This window comes from Anomaloglossus baeobatrachus, chromosome 3, assembly GCF_048569485.1.
Source record: "Anomaloglossus baeobatrachus isolate aAnoBae1 chromosome 3, aAnoBae1.hap1, whole genome shotgun sequence".
Classification (NCBI taxonomy): Eukaryota; Metazoa; Chordata; class Amphibia; order Anura; family Aromobatidae; genus Anomaloglossus; species Anomaloglossus baeobatrachus.
In genome coordinates this window covers 380,244,081-380,263,315 of record NC_134355.1, presented here as the reverse complement: position 1 = coordinate 380,263,315, position 19,235 = coordinate 380,244,081, and the positions used below count along the sequence as shown (strand labels likewise).

The 19,235-nt window shown below is 43.5% G+C and overlaps 1 long non-coding RNA gene across 1 annotated transcript; it reads right to left on the bottom strand.

Moving 5' to 3' along the window:
- Positions 1–3,348: 3,348 nt before the first annotated feature.
- On the bottom strand, positions 3,349–5,170 carry LOC142295319 (uncharacterized). The gene is made up of 5 exons (XR_012751416.1): positions 5,099–5,170; positions 4,673–4,745; positions 3,863–3,920; positions 3,543–3,634; positions 3,349–3,437 (listed from the first exon to the last, which is right to left on the bottom strand). It is a non-coding gene; the product is annotated as an uncharacterized LOC142295319 (long non-coding RNA).
- Between the last annotated feature and the right edge of the window lie 14,065 nt (positions 5,171–19,235).

Sequence of the window (19,235 nt, the reverse complement as noted above, 5' to 3'; positions counted from 1 at the left end):
ACCAAGCAGCATGTGTGAGCTGCTTCAAGTCTAAATGGCTGGGACTGGCAGTAACAAGTCTAGCTGGTGGACTGCCAGTTTGAGAACAAATGCAGTTACGAGTTTTTTAACTGCAACAGCTATACTATATGAAACAGGAAACAGACTCTCTCAGGGTCTTTTTTTAAAAAAAATTTGTTCTATGAAGGTACCCTTCCAATCTTGGCTGTGATGGTGAAATGTGAAAACAGGGACGGCAAGGTATAATGTAATGTTGGCTGCACCTTAGGCAGAAACCATTTTACCGCATGTCCTAATACAACCAAGGATTGGTGCACATTTCTCTGACCGTGTTTTCTCCTACTACTACGCCGTTCGGTTCACCTCTTCCTCATCCGGTCATCGTAACACATGAACAATCAACCTCAACTCAGTACAGCCATGGGGAAACAACAGCAGGCGGTTCTGAGACTCAGTGGTTTAGGGTTGAAATTCCCCACCGAGCTGGAGCTGTGGATGTACTCAGTATGGGCCTTTTTAAAATTGTTGCTCCTTGTGGCAAATTTTCCTATCTTGACTGTGTGGGTGAAGTGGAAATAAGAACTAACGCTTGAATGCCTTCTTTTGTGCCCTGTATTTAATAAAGAGGTTCCTCTGATGAGTCCTAGTGGATGAAATGCATTGGGAGTCCTATGGGATCTAATAAGGTTATAATTAGTTGAGGATCAACTGTGGTCTGCCCTTGTAAGGGCAGGAGCAGGGGTATCATAGAGTTCAGTAAGTAACACAGGGTCAGAACATATGACCTGGAGGTGTAGAGGTGTATAGAAACTCTGAATACCGGTTTGGCAACCTCACAGGAAGAGACATCTACTGATAGGTGAGACCATTTTAATATTGTTAATGTCAACACTGTGATTTTATCTTATCCTTCACGTCATTTGACATTTTTGTCTATGGCATTAATGATCTTAGAGCTACCACTGTGGCTTTGCAGTACTAAATACTAGGATAGATTACATCTTGACTAGTGATGTAAAGTTCAAGGTCTGTACCGAACACATAGTGTTCGTGCACATGGTCCCGAACACAAGTTTTCCTAGTAAACTTGTGTTACAGTTCGGGTCCAGTTCAGATCCAGGGGCTGTAAAATAAAGCCCATTAGTAAAAAACATTAAAATTATAGTTACCGGTCCCGTGACGCATTCTGTGGACCAACTATCTCCCGGCTGCTTCTGCTTACGGGTTCGATCATTAACTTCCAGCAGTATTCACTGCACTGCTCATCTCTCGGAGGTTTTCGGCTTTTTTCGGACGTGTTCACGGTGACGTCAGGATTCACCCGAGTCCATGAGCCATGGACTTGATTGAACTTTGACTGTCACTGTGCGAGTCTCGCATCGGTATTACCCAGAATGGCGCTCACTCTCCTGACAGGAGCGGGTCAGCTGCATGTATTTCCATGCAGCTGAGGCGCTCCTGTCAGAAGAGTGTGCGCCGTGTCGGGTGATACCGATGCGAGACTCGCAGGAGCTAAATGCAAGTGGAAACATACCCTCACTGTCATTTTGCTTCTCGCTCTGTAGAGACACTTGTCCATACAGAGCGATGAAGCAAAGCTGACATTGCTCTCCCTGTGGACTACGTCGGACTAAGGATTTTTTTATAATAAAGATGGGAGTCTTTACATGTTTTTTTGTTTTATTTCTAATAAAAAAAAAATTTCTATGTGTTGTGTTTTTTTATTGTTTACTAAAAAATCATGGTGGCTCTGTCTAATTTCTAATAAAATATTTTTTTCTCAGTGTTGTTATTTTATTTTACTGTTAAAATAACAGACAATCGCAGACACTGTCAGAGAGTGGACGTCTGTGATTGGATGCTGGAGTAAACTGAATCGAGCCCATATATTCTAGCATCTAGAATATATGGGCAGATTTCAGGTTTCTCCAACAGCCAATCGCAGACGCCCATTCTGCGTGACAGCGTCTGAGATTGGCTGTTGGGTCTCTCACACATAAAGTAGTGTAAAAATAAATTAATAATTTAAAAAATGACATAGCGCTCCATGATACGTTTGATTCTCAGCGCAGATAAAGCGGATGGCTATGGGCTGCCATCCCCCATCTGCTTGGCTTTACCTTGGCTGGCAATCAAAATACAGGAAAGTCAATTTTTTTTTAATTATTTAAAATAATAATAAAAAAAAATGTGTGGGCTCCCGCCGTATTTTGATAGCCAGTCAGGTAAAACCAGGCAGCTGGGGCTGAGATTCTCAGCGTGGTAAGGCCCAATCATTCTAGCGGTCCTGATGGCGGTGTCCCGCTGAGTAATAAAGGGGTTAATACCAGCTTTGTAGTCTCAGCTGGAACTAAGCCAGTAATTCATGGTGTCACGCCAAATTAGATATGGCCACCATGAATTTCTAGTAAACAGTAAAAAACACACACAGACTTTTTTTGATTAGAAATAAAACAAAAACAAAAATTTAGAAACTCCATCTTTATTATAAAAAATCCTTAGTCTGACGTACTCCACAGGAAGAGCAATGTCAGCTCTGCTTCATCGCTCTTTATAGACAAGCGTCTCTACAGAGCGAGAAGCAGGCTGACATGTCAAAGTTTTGGGTGAACCATGATGTCACCGCAAACACGGCCGAAAACAGCCAAACACTGCCAAGTGACGAGCAGTGCAGTGACTACCCATGGAAGTTAATGATTGGACCCGGAAGAAGAAGCGACCGGGAGACAGAGTCTGCAGGACACGACGCGGGACCTGTAAGTATAATGACAATGTTTATTATTAACTATATTCTTTATTTTACAGCCCCCACCTTATCCCATAACTGTAAAGTCCAAGCTCGGGGTTTGGACGCACATTTGCACTATCTCCGACCTCGAACACAGACTTTACAAAAAGTTCGGGCGAGGCTACCGATCCTGAACATTGGGGGGGTTTGCCCATCACTGATCCATCTGTAGGTTGTGGTACAGCTATATTATTGATGAGCAGATTGTCTAGTAATAGAGATATTAGATAAATCTGTTAGTGTTATCTCTATTACTAAGAGTATTAACACTGATTGGGCCCTTCTATGTGACCATATTGGAGCATTTATTGCGGGAGCCACAATCAGTGCATGTTATACATACTCCATTGTCGATGTCCACAGTGGAGGGGATGTGAATGGGCAGTCCATTCTTTTTACTGCACGTGTTCACAAGCACTTTAACCCACTATGACACTATTGTGTGTATTATCTTAATGAATATCTCCTACTAGAAGCCCAACATTTTTATTAACAAGTAAAGGGGAACCCGAGCACTCAATAAGAAAGGAGAGGAAATTTGAATGCAAGTGTTTTTATTCACAACCGACAAAAATTGCAAAATGTGAACCCTGACACAAAAGTAACAAACCAACGTTTCGGTTTATCAGACCTTTCTCAAGGTAGTTGCCTGTGGAGGTAAAAGTACACCGTGAGTATATATATATATAAGTGTGACAGACAGCAATATATACAAATATACATTTATACACCTATATACAGGATATGTACATACTTATAATAGAGACGCAGAGGTATACGGGTCACAGGGACAGCCGTCAGGGTAGAGGGTAAGTGGAGGGCGTCACATTCAGCATTAAGCGGTATCTGGCAGTTTAGAAATAATATGCATAAGAAGAAGCACCACAACGCAATATGAGGAAGTCAGGACACTGTCCGCTGGATGATACAGATGGCAATAGAATCATGTAATAGGTACATAGGAACATTATATTCCTCATTGAAGAAGGCACAAGTACATCTGTTAAGTACATATATGCATGACCATTTTACATGGAAAGAGATAGTAGTAATCAAGGTAGCAGAACTACATACCAGAATGGTGATGATGTGAGGATTAAACACAGAGGCAGAGGAGGAGAGGAGAAGACGCCTGGAAGGAAAGTCACAAGCATTAGAGAATGGTAAGCAGAGATAGTGAGAGGTCCACAGGAGGTGGATGCACTGGGTTACCTACTCATAGAGGACCATATAGTGCTGGAACAGCGGTGGCAGTGGTGATGGCAGCGTGGGTGTACTGGGCTGGGGAGCACCATTATAAGGAGAACGCTGAGTGGAGCATCACTTCCGGTTTGGATGGGCGCAATGCATGGTGGGAAAGTGTCCACTGCACATGTGCGTGATGTCAGCAGTGCTGGGCGGGCGCTGGGAGGGGCTGGGCACATGAGCACTGGGTCTGACAGGAACAGGGACATGTCAGTCATGTCGAGGGGTGTGAGCATGACGTCAGTAGTGTGGGATGAACGATAGGCAGGGTCAGGACACTGAGCGCTGAGTAGGATAGGATAAGGGATGTGTCCATCATAGAAAGAGGTGTGGGCATAATGTAGGGCTGACGTAAGAAGAGACTACAGGCAAAATCCTAAAGTCTGTTAGAGGCATGGATGTGTCAGTAATGTAAGTGTGTAATAAGCATGGTATGGATGTGGCAGCAGTGGTATAGTGTGAGCACATAGAGGACCTAATATGGATATGGGAATATAAGTGGTGTATGAGTAAGAGATACAGGAGGGGGAACATAGGCACTGAGCAAGAGTGTGTGAATGTGAACATGCTAGAGGCTGCGATCTGTAGCCACTGGGAGGGCTAAGGATGCACTCAGTGTACTGGATGGAGTATAGTTACCTGTCAGGAGGCCCAAATGTGCAGAAGAGTGCTATAGTGGCCCGTGAGTGAAGGAGAAAGGATACTAGGATACCTAGAAGGAGAAAAGGAAGCAAGTACAGGCGTCAGTATCAATACATAGTAAAAAATGATTGATAGGGGAAAAAACAAACATATAACTAATCATCAATTATTCTGCACATTTGGGCCTCCTGACAGGTAACTATACTCCATCCAGTACACTGAGTGCATACTTAGCCCTCCCAGTGGATACAGATCGCAGCCTCTAGCATGTTCACATTCACACACTCCTGCTCAGTGCCTATGTTCCCCCTCCTGTATCTCTTACTCATACACCACTTATATTCCCATATCCATATTAAGCCCTCTATGTGCTCACACTATACCACTGCTGCCACATCCATACCATGCTTATTACACACTTACATTACTGACACATCCATGCCTCTAACAGACTTTAGGATTTTGCCTGTAGTCTCTTCTTACGTCAGCCCTACATTATGCCCACACCTCTTTCTATGATGGACACATCCCTTATCCTATCATACTCAGCGCTCAGTGTCCTGACCCTGCCTATCGTTCATCCCACACTACTGACGTCATGCTCACACCCCTCGACATGACTGACATGTCCCTGTTCCTGTCAGACCCAGTGCTCATGTGCCCAGCCCCTCCCAGCGCCCGCCCAGCACTGCTGACATCACGCACATGTGCAGTGGACACTTTCCCACCATGTGTTTAATCCTCACATCATCACCATTCTGGTATGTAGTTCTGCTACCTTGATTACTACTATCTCTTTCCATGTAAAATGGTCATGCATATATGTACTTAACAGATGTACTTGTGCCTTCTTCAATGAGGAATATAATGTTCCTATGTACCTATTACATGATTCTATTGCCATCTGTATCATCCAGCGGACAGTGTCCTGACTTCCTCATATTGCATTGTGGTGCTTCTTCTTATGCATATTATTTCTAAACTGCCAGATACCGCTTAATGCTGAATGTGACGCCCTCCACTTACCCTCTACCCTGACGGCTGTCCCTGTGACCCGTATACCTCTGTGTCTCTATTATAAGTATGTACATATCCTGTATATAGGTGTATAAATGTATATTTGTATATATTGCTGTCTGTCACACTTCTATATATATACTCACGGTGTACTTTTACCTCCACAGGCAACTACCTTGAGAATGGTCTGATAAACCGAAACGTTGGTTTGTTGCTTTTGTGTCAGGGTTCACATTTTGCAATTTTTGTCGGTTGTGAATAAAAACACTTGCATTCAAATTTCCTCTCCTTTCTTATTGAGTGCTCGGGTTCCCCTTTACTTGTTAATAATTTATTACCCGATAGCACCTATCTGTAGCAGTTGCAGCCGGACTTTTCTGTATTTAATCAACATTTTTATTAGACACAACTTTCTAAAATCTATGCTGGTTTCGTGGATTGCATTTTCTGTAATATATTTTTGATGGTTATCTCTTATAATGCTTTCAAGTTTTACATGCAAGTGATGATAAAATTACTAGACTGTAGTTGCCTGGATCCACCTTGTTATTCTTCTTGAATATTGATACTGAGTCTGCTTCTAGAGAGACTTAGAATGTGAGATACAGCGGTATAACAATTAATGAGCCTAACTCCCTCAAAGGAGTATTCTAATGTTATTAAATTGTTTCAGTTAGTTAAACAGCAAGAAGCAAGTTTACAATTCACTTTTACTTTCTACTGTCATTCTCCTTCTGTGAGAGCTTTTATCTTGCATTGTCAATGGCTTGTTTCGATTGAGATTGACCATCAGAGCCTAGCCGAGTATGCATGGTAGCTACAGTCCAAGAGATCAATTAACTCCTAATATTCATGTTATTTCTTTCAAGTCCATTCTTTTCTATAGAGGAGTTAGCTACTGACCTCTCTACCTATCCATCCCGTGTCCTGACATAGCTGCTCTTATCAGTCCTGCATAGTCACAATCCCAGCCCCAATTCTTCTACCCATGGCTCTCACTTTCCATAGCTATGTGCTTGTCCAAAGACACTGTTATATCTATAAGCAAATATAGTGATAACAGTGTACACTTCAGAACAATGACAGTAGCAGAAGGAAACTAATCAGAGCTGTCACTCAAGGAGAAGTGCCGGTCCCCAGCAATGAGGAAAAAGGTAGACTGAAGACCTTTGAACTGATTAATAGACAACTTGAGAATACTCTTATTTTTGGATGCATACCTTGCCTAGTGCTATAGCAATATTTAATTTGCTTAATTACAGCCATATTTCCTTTTATATTAAGTTAGTGATATTGAGTGGTGAACTTTGATTGCTTCATTGCTGATATCTGCACAAGCATTTCATTGAAGAACACAGATGTGAAATATATGCTTAATATCTCAAGCTTCTGTGGCCATGTTTTTACTGGCCTATACAATTGGATTTATTCTTTTTGACATTAACATATTTGTAAAATTTGTTTGGTTTTGTTTTAATGGCAATAGCTTTTCTGTAGAGAACTTGATTCATTTTTTTTACATTTGCTATTAAGATCTTAATAATGCAAAAATCTAGGTTCTTCAGACTTCAAATTAGAATTACCTATTGGTTTTGCTTTATTATTTTTAGTATTGCCCTATGAACTATAATGATTTTTTTTTTTTAATAAGTGGAATTTTTTTTTACTAAAGGCTATATAAACTTACTCAAACTTACCATTTTGTTTCTAGTGATAAATATCTTTAACACTCCCCATTAATATTTGGTATCCCCATTTACTGAATGTTTTATCCAGTCTACAAGTCTAAACTCTTCTCTTACTGCACCAAATGTAGCTTTTCCAAAGTTCCAGGTTTTCATATTTCCCTTTTGTAATGATTTATTGAATATTACTTTGAAATATACCATATTGCGGTCACTACTGTCCAAATGCTTATGGACCTGCACATCTGATATTGTATCTGGTCTACTTAAAAGGACCAGATTAAGCACATTATCTCCTTTGGTTGGTTCTTCATCCAAGATAGGAAGTTGCCTTTCATTGTTGATATAAAATGTACAGCTTTTAGCACAACTAGAAGACTCTATATCCAATTGAATGTCTGGATAGTTAATATCCTCCATATCCACATCCTCCAGCTTTTCCTATTCATTACAGTGTTAATCACAGACAGCACATGGCCTGCACCCTGATGCCATCTATGTGCTGATTTTCACACACGCATAGATTTGTATTGGTACTTTTCATCTGTGATGCTGATAAAAAAAAAAGAACATGTCAGTGTGATTTTTTTTTTTAGACACATTTGCAAAAAACACAGACATGCGAACAGCTCCATAGCGATCATGGCTACATGTTATGTCCATGGCTAGAAATTGAATGTGAATAATGGACTTCTGAATGAGGTTCATAGCTAATTCCAATTCGCAGCCTACCATTATTGCTAGCCTCCAGGAAATTTACCCATATTGATTCTAAACTGTCTCAACTTTCCCCATTGTCATGATTGACCACAGGTCTTAAGTTGAATTTAATAAAATAACATGTTCCTCCTCCTTTGTTACCTATCCTGTACTTTCTGAATATGGTATAGTCCTCCATATGTACCGCCAAGCATGGCTGATGTCCAGCCAAGTTCCTGCAATGTCGTCCCCCCCCAAATAATTTCCGACTGACTTTAAAATCTTCAATTCCCTCGTTCATTTTGAAAGGACTTCTTGCATTCACCATCAGACACTGACAAATCTATTGCCAACTACTGCAACGATTTCCTAATTCATTGCTTATCTGCTTGAAAATCTAAAGATGTTTAGGTTTAATTTCTATTACCTTGTTCTGGGAATAGACTGACACAGTGAACGTTATTGAAGTGGATGCATTTTCATTTCACAGACTTCAAGATTTAACAGTATTTCAGTGTTTGTTTGCTTACTTTAGGTACAGCTTTCAGTTTAAATAAATGTCCATTTTATACAGTTTTCTGCAATTCTAGCAAGTCTATACCAGATACAAAAAACAATCTACAAATAGAGTCCCACAGTAAGTTATACAAGGTCACTCTAAAGCATTCCTATAGTGGAGGTTTAATAGAAACCCTAGAGATATCGACAGTGTAATTTGGTTTAATGTACATCTTTTAGTTTGCTCACTGCAGCAACAGAGGTAAAAGCCTAAGCTGCAGAGGAAAACATTTTCACTCACTATATAGAAATGCTACTGTCATTACTCCAGGGGAAAAAATGTCTGCTCCTCTTCAAACAGTCTAGGGACTTTAAAATTGTATTCTAGTAAACGGGTTTTCCACTACTAAGTCAATCCCTTCTCATTCCCCATGTTTGACCCCACTAAAATAAAAAAGAATGAGCCCTTTTGCAAGCATCTGTTCTCGCTTCAGATGAATACCTGATAAATGTTTAGAAAAGGAATATTGTACAGCTACGTACTAGTGTACCGCTCCTGTGGAAGCAGCCGAGCTGCTCGGATCCAGGTTCGCTGTGGCTCGAGGGTCTCCGGACCCGGGGGTCATGCGGCCACTTGAGTGAAAGGGGTATTTACAGGGGAGTTATAGTTTGTGATGCCACCCGTGGGGTGTGGTAATTGGGAGTACCACCCCTGCCGCTGAGAGTACCTGGTCGTGATGGAGTGGGGGCAGCAAGGTGTTGTAACCTTCCACTTGTAGGAGGAATGCCCCGGGAGTCAGTGAGGGGGTGCCGTGGGATGCAGGGGTCACTTTCGTACTCACTCAGTTCATAAGCAAACACTGACAACCAGGTAAACCAAGTCTCTTTGTACCGCTGCCGCTGAGGGGATCTCGTCCGGGTCCCGTCCCCAAGTGGTACTGCCTGGTGATTCGTGACCTGCCTCCTGGCACTTAGTTTGACTTCAGCTTGATGGCCCGGTAGCATGGAACTAGCCGGGCCCCGCTCCCTACTATGGCTAAGTATGGGAGCTTGCTCTCAGGGCTCACGCTTGGGATTTTCTGGACCATTTTGGGTTGGAAAGTCCTATCCCCCTCGTTGCGCTAATGCCCCAATTCTGGAGTGGGTGAGAATGGATTGTAAAGGTTCCGTTCTCCTCAGGTGAATTGTCGGGTTGCCTGAAGCTACTCTCCCACCTAGGGTCCGTGTAACCCATCGTGCCTTCGGTCCCAGACCAGTAATAGTGATAGGCTGCCGGCTGTACTCCTCGACAGGTCCGAGCACCTCGCCACAATCCCCTGCGACCAGGGGTCCAACTCCTCTAGGCCCAGACCACCGTCTGCAACCTAGGCAGTTACTTCAGGAGTCACCACTCCCGACTTCCTCTGAGCTCCTCTCAGCTCGAGGGCTACTTCCAACTCTCTCCCTTCAACTCCACTCCTCAACTCACTACACTCCTCACCTCCCCTCCCTGACCCCCCAGGTGGGCGACTCTATTCCACTCAAGCCGTCCACTGGTGTGTCACGTGGGTGTGGTGCAGGGTGTTTCTAGGATTTTATTTGCTGTTGAAGGCAACACCACTTAAGTAGGGACCCAGAACCAAGAGGGAGGTGGAATACTGCATGGGAGGGCAGCTTGTCCAGTACCCTGTGACGACCTGATAGTCCAGGGGCATCACACTAGCTCTTAGATAAACATGTTATTAAAACTGAAAAGTATTTAAAGGGGTTGTCCACTACTTGGGCAATCCTTTCTCATTATGTTTTGCCCCTATTGAAATAAAAAAAGCTTATACTCACTTCCTGTTGCATTCCAGCGGCTCACATCAGGTTGCTACGTCACATGAGCTCCGCCCCCAATCACCACCAGCTTTACTATCCCTGCCTTAGGATGTACAGTTAGGTCCAGAAATATTTGGACAGTGACACAAGTTTTGTTATTTTAGCTGTTTACAAAAACATGTTCAGAAATACAATTATATATATAATATGGGCTGAAAGTGCACACTCCCAGCTGCAATATGAGAGTTTTCACATCCAAATCGGAGAAAGGATTTAGGAATCATAGCTGTGTAATGCATAGCCTCCTCTTTTTCAAGGGACCAAAAGTAATTGGACAAGGGACTCTAAGGGCTGCAATTAACTCTGAAGGCATCTCCCTCGTTAACCTGTAATCAATGAAGTAGTTAAAAGGTCTGGGGTTGATTACAGGTGTGTGGTTTTGCATTTGGAAGCTGTTGCTGTGACCAGACAACATGCGGTTGTCTCAATTGAGGTGAAGCAGAACATCCTGAGGCTGAAAAAAAAGAAAAAATCCATCAGAGAGATAGCAGACATGCTTGGAGTAGCAAAATCAACAGTCGGGTACATTCTGAGAAAAAAGGAATTGACTGGTGAGCTTGGGAACTCAAAAAGGCCTGGGCATCCACGGATGACAACAGTGGTGGATGATCGCCGCATACTTTCTTTGGTAAAGAAGAACTCGTTCACAACATCAACTGAAGTCCAGAACACTCTCAGTGAAGTAGGTGTATCTGTCTCTAAGTCAACAGTAAAGAGAAGACTCCATGAAAGTAAATACAAAGGGTTCACATCTAGATGCAAACCATTCATCAATTCCAAAAATAGACAGGCCAGAGTTAAATTTGCTGAAAAACACCTCATGAAGCCAGCTCAGTTCTGGAAAAGTATTCTATGGACAGATGAGACAAAGATCAACCTGTACCAGAATGATGGGAAGAAAAAAGTTTGGAGAAGAAAGGGAACGGCACATGATCCAAGGCACACCACATCCTCTGTAAAACATGGTGGAGGAAATGTGATGGCATGGGCATGCATGGCTTTCAATGGCACTGGGTCACTTGTGTTTATTGATGACATAACAGCAGACAAGAGTAGCCGGATGAATTCTGAAGTGTACCGGGATATACTTTCAGCCCAGATTCAGCCAAATGCCGCAAAGATGATCGGACGGCGCTTCATAGTACAGATGGACAATGACCTCAAGCATACATTTAAAGCTACCCAGGAGTTCATGAGTGCAAAAAAGTGGAACATTCTGCAATGGCCAAGTCAATCACCAGATCCTAACCCAATTGAGCATGCATTTCACTTGCTCAAATCCAGACTTAAGACGGAAAGACCCACAAACAAGCAAGACCTGAAGGCTGTGGCTGTAAAGGCCTGGCAAAGCATTAAGAAGGAGGAAACCCAGCGTTTGGTGATGTCCATGGGTTCCAGACTTAAGGCAGTGATTGCCTCCAAAGGATTCGCAACAAAATATTGAAAATAAAAATATTTTTTTTGGGTTTGGTTTATTTGTCCAATTACTTTTGACCTCCTACAATGTGGAGTGTTTGTAAAGAAATGTGTACAATTCCTACAATTTCTATCAGATATTTTTGTTCAAACCTTCAAATTAAACGTTACAATCTGCACTTGAATTCTGTTGTAGAGGTTTCATTTCAAATCCAATGTGGTGGCATGCAGAGCCCAACTCGCGAAAATTGTGTCACTGTCCAAATATTTCTGGACCTAACTGTATATGTAATTAACAGTGAGTGAGCAGCCCAACCACAGCACTCACTTCCTGTTGCTTAGGCCCGTTTCACACGTCAGTGAAAAACACAGACGTTTTTCACTGGCGTGTAAAACACGCACATGTCCCTGCGTGTGCCGAAAATCACAGCACACGTGGGTTGTCTAAGTGCAATCCGGGCTCCGTTCTCCGTGGCCCGTGATTGCACTTAGAGATTTACTCACCTGCGCCCGCTCCCGCTGTCCGTGGTGCTGAATCCTCCCGCGACGCAGCATCCGGCCGGCGGTGACCCCTGCAGGAGCTGCTTCCGGGTCGGCTGTGTCGCGCATAATGAATATGCGCGACAGTAATCAGCCGGCACAGAAGGAGCAGGGAGAACGGGCTGCAGAGGACATCGCTGAACGCCGGGTGAGTTAAAATGTTTATTATTTTAAAAGCACGTTTTTATCTGGCACGTGTTTCACGGACCACACCACTGCGTGGTCCGTGGAACATCAGTGATGCCAGAAAAAAATGGACATGTCTCCATGCAGCAATCACGCACACGCGGGTACGCTGCACGGAGACACGTTCAGTGACAAATCACTGACGTGTGAGCAGACCCATTCATTATAATGGGTCTGCGTATGTCAGTGATTCTGGTACGTTTAAAAAAAAGCACAAGCGTACCAGAATCACTGACGTGTGAAAGGGGCCTTACTCATACACCTGAGGGTGGGTTGAAAGAAGTAAACAGTGATTGGGAGCGGGGCTCGCATGATGTAATAATGTCATGTGAATCCTAGGAGAGCAAGCACCAACCCCACTGGAACACTGATGGCACGGGAGGTGATTATAAGCTTTTTTATTTAATGGGGCCGAACATGGGTTAATGAGAAGTGGTTGACAAAGTAGTGGACAATGCTTTAAATATCTGTTTAATAATATGTTTATCTAAAAGCTAGTACATACAATACCATTTTTCTAAACATTTATCAGCTACTCCTGTAAAGAAATAACAGATACTTGCAAAAAAGGCTAATTCTCTTTACACACATTGTTTGGTGCACATTTTTTCCTCACGTAAAAAAAGTTTGAGCCATATATTTGATTTTAGCAAATAAGAAAATGTTTACCCTCTTAAAATATGTTGTGTTTTAGTTTTTGGTACTTGAGGCATTTTAAATCATGCAGATATTTTATTTCCTTTTAATTCAAAGGGTTATCCGGTCTTCAGCCACAAGGCTGAAATCGGTTTATGTGACTGTAGCCTTGTCAATCCTCACATTGTATGCTATGGAGATTCTCCATTGCTTGTGCTGTGCGTTAAGTCAAGTGACCGCAAGTAATTGATTTGGATACTTACGACCACATTCCGACTAGACAGTATCTGGACTTGCACAATCCACTTAGATTGAGTGAGGATGGATCCAATCTAGTCAGCATGTGATCACATGATTGATCAACCCCCTGCACCAAATGCCGCTGGCACTGGAGAATTCTCACAGAGCACAGTGCACACAAATCTTATGCCTCACATTTGATCCAGCAGCTTACTGTTCTGTGGTCCATTTCCCTCTCCACTGATCCATAGTCAGGTTCGGTTGATGTCCTGGTTCTGAACACCTTGCTTATGTCTTCATTGTTTTTCTGCCAACAAGTATTTAAAATGCTGTAATTTAGTCTACCTTATTACTGGGTGGATGTAACTATTTACATCTACTCTGGGCTTCCATGTCCCAATGGTGATATTTGTGAAGTGGTCATTGCTGGGAACTAAAGCCTGTCTGCCTAGTGTTTATCCTGGCAGAGTATTACTTTTGGTTTACCTTACTTTTATTCTGCACCTTCCCCTGGATTCTTAGGCTATGTGCGCACGTTGCGTACTAGCCCTGCAGATATTTCTGCAGCGATCTGAAGAGCACATGTGCGCTTTAGATCGCTGCAGAAATGTCCGTAGTGAGCGCCGATTCCATGCGCTCTGCCTGCAGCTCCTGCCATAGACAGAGCAGGAGCTGCCGGCAAAGCGCAGGAAAGAAGTGACATGTCACTTCTTTTTGCGCAGCGCTTCGGCAGTAGCCGAAGCGCTGCGCTCTTAGACGCCACGTGCGCACGGCCCCTGCACAATCTCCATAGATTGTGCAGGGGACACAGGACGCATGCAGTTACGCTGCGCTACAAAGCGCAGCGTAACTGCATGTTTTTACGCAACGTGCGCACATAGCCTTAAGGAGGTATGTGGAATCCTTGATGGACGCTTAGGAAGCAAAGGTCCAGATTATCATCTGAGTCATCCAGTTAGGGTTGTTTCAGTCTGCACAGGAGCCTTTATTAAATGCGCATATTGGAGGTTAACTCCGGCACACTACCACTTCCCATATGCCCAAGAAAAGAAGAAGAGGAATACAGTTGTTGGATGTCAAAAAATCCTTTTTCTCTTATTTTATTTAGTGCCAAAAAGTGATATAGTGCTGTACAATTGTCCGCCAGGAGTCGACGTTTCGGCTAGCAAGCCTTCATCAGGTCGGACAGGCTGAATATATTATTTACAAGTGAGAAAACAAAACAAAAGAACAAAGATAAAAATTAATGACATTGAATCGATATGCTCATCTGGGTACAATAGGCAAAATTTAGGAACAAGGAGAGAATCAGGAGTGATACCAAGAACATAGGAACAAGGGTACATCATACAAATATTGTAGCATTAAAACACTGCGTACCATGAATATATAGGGCCTAATAGTCATGGTGGTAGTGCCACATGGTAGCAGAATGGAGGTGAGATACGAGAATTTGTGAAGTGTCCGCACAAAGTGCATGGTAAGGATGCTCACCTTGATTTGTAATAAGATGGTAATGTCATATAAATGCAGAGTAGTTGCAAGAATGTGGGGCCCTCCGTTTGGAGATAGCTGAAGGAGAAAGACAAGTAGAATAAGGGAGATTGTATTGGTAGAATAGAAAGAGCACAATAGAGAGCAGCTGAGAATAGTGATCACTATGACGTACCCAGTGCCAGAAGCCGTGGAAAGTCCCGGGAGATCTATGGTATGTTGGGTCCTAAGAGGTTTTTGGATTAGGACCAGGGAGATTTGAGACAGAAAGTATCAAGTGTATCTAGAAGAAAAAAAGTGTGAAATGATCAACTGGGCTAGGTAGTATGTCTGCCTCGGTAGGTGCTCCTATTCAGGAGGTAAAATAATGGTTACCTTGTTGGTAGGTTATATCCCTTTTGGTATATAAGGCCGTAATCGTGACCATGTATGTCCCAGGTGAATGGCAGTTCTTGCGGTGGGATGTTGGTATCTATGGTTCCAATAGGACATCATGTTAACAGAGTTACCGTCGTCATGAAAAGATATAGTGAATGTGGTAAAATGCATTATTACCTATTAGCTCTGTAAGTATAGCCTAGGGGGATCGCTGCGGCTAGAGGTATGTCTGGCAATGTCTCTAATGGAGTAAACATAGACGTCCCAGATTCACATGTAGAATCAGGATGGTATGCCTGATAGGGAATCTGTGGTCCCAGAAAGATGACATGAGAACAGTGTTACCAACAATAGGAGGTGAAGATACAGTAACAAAAAGGGGGATTATACGCAATTACCTAATGATTTGTTAGGTGAAGTACTTTGATAGAGGTTACATGGAAAGGGACGTTCCTGTAATGAGGAGTCAAGGTCCAGGATTCATCCTGGTGATCAAGATATAGAGACTAAATGCCGCTTATAGCTGTATTGAAGGAAAGTGGAGAAGGGTTAGGTGAGAATAGAGAGGGAAAGAGATATGAGGACGAAAGAGAAGAGAAGGTTACCTAGTGACTCTGAGGAATATGGCATGGAGGGAGGTCCGTTGGCCCAGAATAGAGTCACATCTGGTTATCCAGGAAGAGAGGAGAATTAGTAAAATAGATGTACAATACGTTGGTGGTATAGGTATGGTAATGTCTGAGTGAGCCACCTTACCAAGCGCCAGTGGTGCCGCAGGGCTGGATCGCACGTCCTGTGGGGTGAAAGGAGTGCAGTAAAAGCATCTATTTAACCACGAGCGTGCTGTGACGTGACTTCCGGTTTTCGTGTAGAATGGTGTCTGCTGGGAACCGGCGTCCTGCGCATGCGCAGGAGAATTCCAATGGTGGAGGTGGTGTTCCGTGAAACGCGGAAGTAGAACCTTGGAACGCACATGTGACAGGCATGTGATGATGGGGGCGTAACAGTGAGTCACATGGCCGTGTGTCCGGACCCGGTTTACATGTTGCGGTGCCGGAGTGAGTGACATGCTGATATATCACTGTCACGCAGTGGTATTAGTTCTGTGAAGCAGAAAAAAGGAATTAGAATACAATGTAATACAATAATCACATATTCACATATTTAATCACATATTAATCACATATTTGATATCATATTTATACTATGGTAAATAAGATAGGATAATGATGAGGACATAATCAATACATGGGATTTCACATCATTGGAAGAGTAGTGGATCGACGGTTTGATTAGGTATGACCATATGCATCACTAAATGAGAGGTGAATGCCTAAGATGGATTATGCATGTGTATGGCCTACGTGTGTATGTGATAAGGATATGTTAATAGTGGTATCAATGCAAAGATTTGTGAAGGAGAAAAACCAGGACAGAGAAAACTGTATCATTGATTAACACTGGTGCGAGTGCAATCTGATTTTTTTATCAGATTGCACTCACCCATGAAAATCAGAGATGGAAAAGAGCCCTAACACTGGGCTTTACATGACCTGGAAGTGGTTTTCACAATGTAATCCTATGGAGTGTCAGAATGAGGCACCATAGTCTTACTTTGCAAAAGAGACTACCAGCTCATGCACAGAACACAGAATGAGACAGAGAGTCTGAATAGGCCCGTAAAAAAATAGGATTTGTAAGTTTCCTTGAAAATGAATACATTTGTAGCTAAACCTTTAACCCTTCTAACACCCTAATAAAATAAATAAAAGCTGGAAAAAAATATGCTTATGATAAGTCGACATATAGGATATGTTATTAACTATTTTGTTTTCTATGATTATAAGGGCATAAAAATTTTGAAGAGTTTTCTAAATGTTCACAAAATTTCGGAAAATTTCACAAATATGCGCAATTTTTATTGAACTTTATTTACCACTAACATAAAGCAAATTATGTCACTAAAGATCATTCTCAAAATCATTGGAATATGTGAAGCATTCCAGAGTTATTACCACATAAATCTGGAATCGGGAATCTGTCCGTAGGATCAACCCTCCTAAGCCATCTATATGGGCATGCAGGTCATAAGAAGCTGAATTAAATGATACTTTGATACAGTGCTGGCCAAAAGTATTGGCACCCCTGCAATGCTGTCAGAGAATACTCAGTTTCTTCCTGAAAATGATTACAATCACAAATTCGTTGGTATTATTATCTTCATTTATTTTGCTTGCAATGAAAAAACACAAAAGAGAATGAAACAAAAATCAAATCATCGATCATTTCACACAAAACTCCAAAAATGGGCCAGACAAAAGTATTGGCACCCTTAGCCTAATACTTGGTTGCACAACCTTTAGCCAAAATAACTTCGAACAACCGCTTCCGGTAACCATCAATGAGTTTCTTACAATGCTCTGCTGGAATTTTAGACCATTCTTCTTTGGCAAACTGCTCCAGGTCCCTGAGATTTGAAGGGTGCTTTCTCCAAACTGCCATTTTGAGATCTCTCCACAGGTGTTCTATGGGATCCAGATCTGGACTCATTGCTGGCCACTTTAGTAGTCTCCAGTGCTTTCTCTCAAACAATTTTCTAGTGCTTTTTGAAGTGTGTTTTGGGTCATTGTCCTGCCTGAAGACCCATGACCTCTGAGGGAGACCCAGCTTTCTCACACTGGGCCCTACATTATGCTGCAAAATTTGTTGGTAGTCTTCAGACTTCATAATGCCATGCACACGGTCAAGCAGTCCAGTGCCCGAGGCAGCAAAGCAACCCCAAAACATCAGGGAACCTCCACCATGTTTGACTGTAGGGACCATGTTCTTTTCTTTGAATGCCTCTTTTTTTTTCCCTGTAAACTCTATGTTGATGGTGTACTGCCCCGCACTCGTCCGCACCCGAGCCGCTCGGATCCGGGCTCGTTGGTGGGTGGCTCGAGTGCCTCCGGACCCAGGGTCACTTCGCTCTGAAAGGGGATGCTGGCGCTTTCGTGGGGGGTTAGGTAGGTGCACGGCCAGAGTCGCGCTTGAGTTCGTGATGCCACCCACGGGATGTGGTGAAGGTAGACACCACCGCTGCAGTTTCGGGGCACCCAGGGGAGATAGTAGTGCAGCCAGATGTTAACCCATCCATGGGCAGGGATGATGGCCCCCGGGACCCATTGAGGATAGCTGGGCGGTGCAGGGCGATGTGCGCGGCCGGAGGGCAGTGTTGTACTCACTGTTATTGGCACACACAAGTCACTGGTAAACCAAGTTGATGGTGGTCGGTGCCCGCAGCCGGCTGCGGTCGGGTCCCCCACCCGGATGGTGGTCTCTGCCTTTCTCCTGCATCGTGTTGTGTAGATGTAGACTGCTTGCGCTTCAGTGATGGGAGTCCACTCCCCGGCTTTGTGTATGTCGGCAGAGCCCGTTTTCCCGCAGACGCTGGCCCGTGGGATCTCTCTGCCTGTGCAGTGGCTTTCTATCCCCCTCGGTGGGCTGTTGTCTTCAGTCGGGACTTGGGTGGGACAGGACCTACAGTCCATACCGCAATCAGTTAATTAACTCAGTCCAGTAGATTCTGGACCTCGTTCCAGGGTCTGAATACCCCCCTGTGTGCTCCGGTTTCCGAGTCGGTTCACCGGGTCGGTACCGGTGGGCCACTACCCTGTCCCGGTTCACCACGGTTCCACTGAGCCGTCTTCCCGTCTCCTGCAGGCTGAGGTCACCGCTTGCCTCCTAGCCAAGGTGTGCGGGCTACGACCCTCACACCTGTCAGTCTGTCACCGGCATGTCTCACAGGCCTCACCTCCTCACTCCTCAACTCTACAATTGAACTGAAATAACAACTGACTGTGTTTTCCTGCCTCAGGCCCTCTGAACTCCTCGGTGGGCGTGCAAACCGCATGGCTCCGCCCCCTGGTGTG